Here is a 6,000-nt window from a genome sequence, read left to right as displayed (position 1 = left end):
CCTCCTCTACCCATCCTCTCCTCTACCCATCCTCCCTCCTCCCATCCCCTCCTCTACCCATCCTCTCCTCGACCCATCCTCTCCTCTAACCATTCTCCCTCTACCCATCCTCTCCTCTACCCATCCTCCCTTACCCATACTCTCCTGTACCCATCCCCTCCCTCTACCCAACCCCTCCTCTACCCATCCTCATTCTACCCATCCTCTCCTGTACCCATCCCCTCCTCTACCCATCCTCCCGCTACCCATCCTCTCCTCTACCCATCCTCCCTCTACCCATCCTCCCTCTACCCACCCCCTCCTCTACCCACCCCCTCCTCTACCCATCCTCCCTCTACCCATCCTCCCTCTACCCATCCTCCCTCTACCCACCCCCTCCTCTACCCATCCTCCCTCTACCCATCCTCTCCTTTACCCACCCCCTCCTCTACCCATCCTCCCTCTACCCATCCTCTCCTCTACCCATCCTCCCTCTACCCATCCTCTCCTCTACCCATCCCCTCCTTTACCCATCCTCTCCTCTACCCATCCTCTCCTCTAACCATCCTCCCTCTACCCATCCTCTCCTCTACCCATCCTCCCTCTACCCATCCTCTCCTCTACCCATCCTCTCCTCTACCCATCCTCTCCTCTACCCATCCTCTCCTCTACCCATCGTCCCTCTACCCATCCTCCCTCTACCCATCCCCTCCTCTACCCATCCCCTCCTCTACCCATCCTCCCTCTACCCATCCTCTCCTCTACCCATCCTCCCTCTACCCATCCTCTCCTCTACCCATCCTCCCTCTACCCATCCTCTCTTCTACCCATCCCCTCCTCTACCCATCCTCCCTCTACCCATGCCCTCCTCTACCCATCCCCTCCTCTACCCATCCTCCCTCTACCCATCCTCTCCTCTACCCACCCCCTCCTCTACCCACCCCCTCCTCTACCCACCCCCTCCTCTACCCATCCTCTCCTCTACCCATCCCCTCCTCTACCCATCCCCTCCTCTACCCATCCTCCCTCTACCCATCCTCTCCTCTACCCACCCCCTCCTCTACCCACCCCCTCCTCTACCCACCCCCTCCTCTACCCATCCCCTCCTCTACCCATCCCCTCCTCTACCCATCCTCCCTCTACCCATCCTCCCTCTACCCACCCCCTCCTCTACCCATCCTCCCTCTACCCATCCTCTCCTCTACCCATCCCCTCCTCTACCCATCCTCCCTCTACCCATCCTCTCCTCTACCCATCCTCCCTCTACCCATCCTCTCCTCTACCCATCCTCCCTCTACCCATCCTCTCCTCTACCCATCCCCTCCTCTACCCATCCTCCCTCTACCCATCCCCTCCTCTACCCATGCCCTCCTCTACCCATCCCCTCCTCTACCCATCCCCTCCTCTACCCATTCTCCCTCTACCCATCCTCTCCTCTACCCACCCCCTCCTCTACCCACCCCCTCCTCTACCCATCCTCCCTCTACCCATCCTCTCCTCTACCCATCCCCTCCTCTACCCATCCTCTCCTCTACCCATCCTCCCTCTTCCCATCCCCTCCTCTACCCATCCTCTCCTCGACCCATCCTCTCCTCTAACCATTCTCCCTCTACCCATCCTCTCCTCTACCCATCCTCCCTCTACCCATCCTCTCCTGTACCCATCCCCTCCTCTACCCATCCTCCCACTACCCATCCTCTCCTCTACCCATCCTCCCTCTACCCATCCTCCCTCTACCCACCCCCTCCTCTACCCACCCCCTCCTCTACCCATCCTCCCTCTACCCATCCTCCCTCTACCCATCCTCCCTCTACCCACCCCCTCCTCTACCCATCCTCCCTCTACCCATCCTCTCCTTTACCCACCCCCTCCTCTACCCATCCTCCCTCTACCCATCCTCTCCTCTACCCATCCTCCCTCTACCCATCCTCTCCTCTACCCATCCCCTCCTTTACCCATCCTCTCCTCTACCCATCCTCTCCTCTAACCATCCTCCCTCTACCCATCCTCTCCTCTACCCATCCTCCCTCTACCCATCCTCTCCTCTACCCATCCTCTCCTCTACCCATCCTCTCCTCTACCCATCGTCCCTCTACCCATCCTCCCTCTACCCATCCCATCCCCTCCTCTACCCATCCCCTCCTCTACCCATCCTCCCTCTACCCATCCTCTCCTCTACCCTTCCTCCCTCTACCCATCCTCTCCTCTACCCATCCTCCCTCTACCCATCCTCTCTTCTACCCATCCCCTCCTCTACCCATCCTCCCTCTACCCATCCCCTCCTCTACCCATGCCCTCCTCTACCCATCCCCTCCTCTACCCATCCTCCCTCTACCCATCCTCTCCTCTACCCACCCCCTCCTCTACCCACCCCCTCCTCTACCCACCCCCTCCTCTACCCATCCCCTCCTCTACCCATCCCCTCCTCTACCCATCCTCCCTCTACCCATCCTCTCCTCTACCCACCCCCTCCTCTACCCACCCCCTCCTCTACCCATCCTCCCTCTACCCATCCTCTCCTCTACCCATCCCCTCCTCTACCCATCCTCTCCTCTACACATCCTCCCTCTTCCCATCCCCTCCTCTACCCATCCTCTCCTCGACCCATCCTCTCCTCTAACCATTCTCCCTCTACCCATCCTCTCCTCTACCCATCCTCTCCTCTACCCATCCTCCCTCTACCCACCCCCTCCTCTACCCATCCTCCCTCTACCCATCCGCTCCTCTACCCATCCCCTCCTCTACCCATCCTCCCGCTACCCATCCTCTCCTCTACCCATCCTCCCTCTACCCATCCTCTACTCTACCCATCCCCTCCTTTACCCATCCTCCCTCTACCCATCCTCTCCTCTACCCATCCTCCCTCTACCCATCCTCTCCTCTACCCATCCCCTCCTCTACCCATCCTCTCCTCTACCCATCCTCTCCTCTAACCATCCTCCCTCTACCCATCCTCTCCTCTACCCATCCTCCCTCTACCCATCCTCCCTCTACCCATCCTCCCTCTACCCATCCTCTCCTGTACCCATCCACTCCTCTACCCATCCTCCCTCTACCCATCCTCTCCTCTACCCATCCTCTCCTCTACCCATCCTCTCCTCTACCCATCCTCCCTCTACCCATCCTCCCTCTACCCATCCTCCTCCTCTACCCATCCTCTCCTCTACCCATCCTCTCCTCTACCCATCCTCCCTCTACCCATCCTCTCCTCTACCCATCCTCTCCTCTACCCATCCTCACTCTACCCATCCCCTCCTCTAACCATCCTCTCCTCTACCCATCCCCTCCTCTACCCATCCTCCCTCTACCCATCCTCTCCTCTACCCACCCCCTCCTCTACCCATCCTCCCTCTACCCATCCTCTCCTCTACCCATCCCCTCCTCTACCCATCCTCCCTCTACCCATCCTCTCCTCTACCCATCCTCCCTCTACCCATCCTCTCCTCTACCCATCCCCTCCTCTACCCATCCTCTCCTCTACCCATCCTCTCCTCTAACCATCCTCCCTCTACCCATCCTCTCCTCTACCCATCCTCCCTCTACCCATCCTCTCCTCTACCCATCCTCTCCTCTACCCATCCTCTCCTCTACCCATCCTCCCTCTACCCATCCTCCCTCTACCCATCCCCTCCTCTACCCATCCCCTCCTCTATCCATCCTCCCTCTACCCATCCTCTCCTCTACCCATCCTCCCTCTACCCATCCTCTCCTCTACCCATCCTCCCTCTACCCATCCTCTCCTCTACCCACCCCCTCCTCACCCACCCCCTCCTCTACCCATCCTCCCTCTACCCATCCTCTCTTCTACCCATCCTCCCTCTACCCATCCTCTCCTCTACCCACCCCCTCCTCACCCACCCCCTCCTCTACCCATCCTCCCTCTACCCATCCTCCCTCTACCCATCCTCTCCTCTACCCATCCCCTCCTCTACCCATCCTCTCCTCTACCCATCCCCTCCTCTACCCATCCTCTCCTCTACCCGTCCCCTCCTCTACCCGTCCTCTCCTCGACCCATCCTCTCCTCTACCCATCCTCCCTCTACCCATCCTCCCTCTACCCATCCTCTCCTCTACCCATCCTCCCTCTACCCATCCTCCCTCTACCCATCCTCTCCTCTACCCATCCCCTCCTCTACCCATCCTCCCTCTACCCATCCTCTCCTCTACCCATCCTCCCTCTACCCATCCTCTCCTCTACCCATCCCCTCCTCTACCCATCCTCCCTCTACCCATCCTCTCCTCTACCCATCCTCTCCTCTACCCATCCCCTCCTCTACCCATCCTCCCTCTACCCATCCTCTCCTCTACCCACCCCCTCCTCTACCCACCCCCTCCTCTACCCATCCTCCCTCTACCCATCCTCCCTCTACCCATCCTCTCCTCTACCCATCCTCTCCTCTACCCATCCTCTCCTCTACCCATCCTCTCCTCTACCCATCCCCTCCTCTACCCATCCTCTCCTCTACCCATCCTCTCCTCTACCCATCCTCTCCTCTACCCATCCTCTCCTCTACCCATCCTCCCTCTACCCATCCTCTCCTCTACCCATCCTCCCTCTACCCATCCTCCCTCTACCCACACCCTCCTCTACCCATCCTCCCTCTACCCATCCTCCCTCTACCCATCCTCCCTCTACCCACCCCCTCCTCTACCCATCCTCCCTCTACCCATCCTCTCCTCTACCCATCCCCTCCTCTACCCATCCTCCCTCTACCCATCCTCTCCTCTACCCATCCTCCCTCTACCCATCCTCTCCTCTACCCATCCCCTCCTTTACCCATCCTCTCCTCTACCCATCCTCTCCTCTAACCATCCTCCCTCTACCCATCCTCTCCTCTACCCATCCTCCCTCTACCCATCCTCTCCTCTACCCATCCTCTCCTCTACCCATCCTCTCCTCTACCCATCGTCCCTCTACCCATCCTCCCTCTACCCATCCCCTCCTCTACCCATCCCCTCCTCTACCCATCCTCCCTCTACCCATCCTCTCCTCTACCCATCCTCCCTCTACCCATCCTCTCCTCTACCCATCCCCTCCTCTACCCATCCTCTCCTCTACCCATCCCCTCCTCTACCCATCCTCCCTCTACCCATCCTCTCCTCTACCCATCCCCTCCTCTACCCATCCCCTCCTCTACCCATCCTCCCTCTACCCATCCTCTCCTCTACCCACCCCCTCCTCTACCCATCCTCCCTCTACCCATCCCCTCCTCTACCCATCCCCTCCTCTACCCATCCTCTCCTCTACCCATCCTCTCCTCTACCCATCCCCTCCTCTACCCATCCTCTCCTCTACCCATCCTCCCTCTACCCATCCTCTCCTCTACCCATCCTCTCCTCTACCCATCCTCTCCTCTACCCATCCTCCCTCTACCCATCCTCTCCTCTACCCATCCTCCCTCTACCCATCCCCTCCTCTACCCATCCTCTCCTCTACCCATCCCCTCCTCTACCCATCCCCTCCTCTACCCATCCTCCCTCTACCCATCCTCTCCTCTACCCATCCTCCCTCTACCCATCCTCTCCTCTACCCATCCCCTCCTCTACCCATCCTCCCTCTACCCATCCTCTCCTCTACCCATCCTCCCTCTACCCATCCTCTCCTCTACCCATCCCCTCCTCTACCCATCCCCTCCTCTACCCATCCTCTCCTCTACCCATCCTCTCCTCTACCCATCCTCTCCTCTACCCATCCTCCCTCTACCCATCCTCTCCTCTACCCATCCCCTCCTCTACCCATCCTCTCCTCTACCCATCCTCTCCTCTACCCATCCTCCCTCTACCCATCCTCTCCTCTACCCACCCCCTCCTCTACCCACCCCCTCCTCTACCCATCCTCTCCTCTACCCATCCTCTCCTCTACCCACCCCCTCCTCTACCCATCCTCTCCTCTACCCATCTCTCCCTCTACCCACCCCCTCCTCTACCCATCCTCCCTCTACCCACCCCCTCCTCTACCCATCCTCCCTCTACCCATCCTCTCCTCTACCCATCCCCTCCTCTACCCATCCTCTCCTCTAC

This window comes from Salmo salar, chromosome 01 (assembly GCF_965601325.2).
Source record: "Salmo salar chromosome 01, fSalSal1, whole genome shotgun sequence".
NCBI lineage: Eukaryota > Metazoa > Chordata > Actinopteri > Salmoniformes > Salmonidae > Salmo > Salmo salar.
This window is presented reverse-complemented; position numbering follows the sequence as displayed.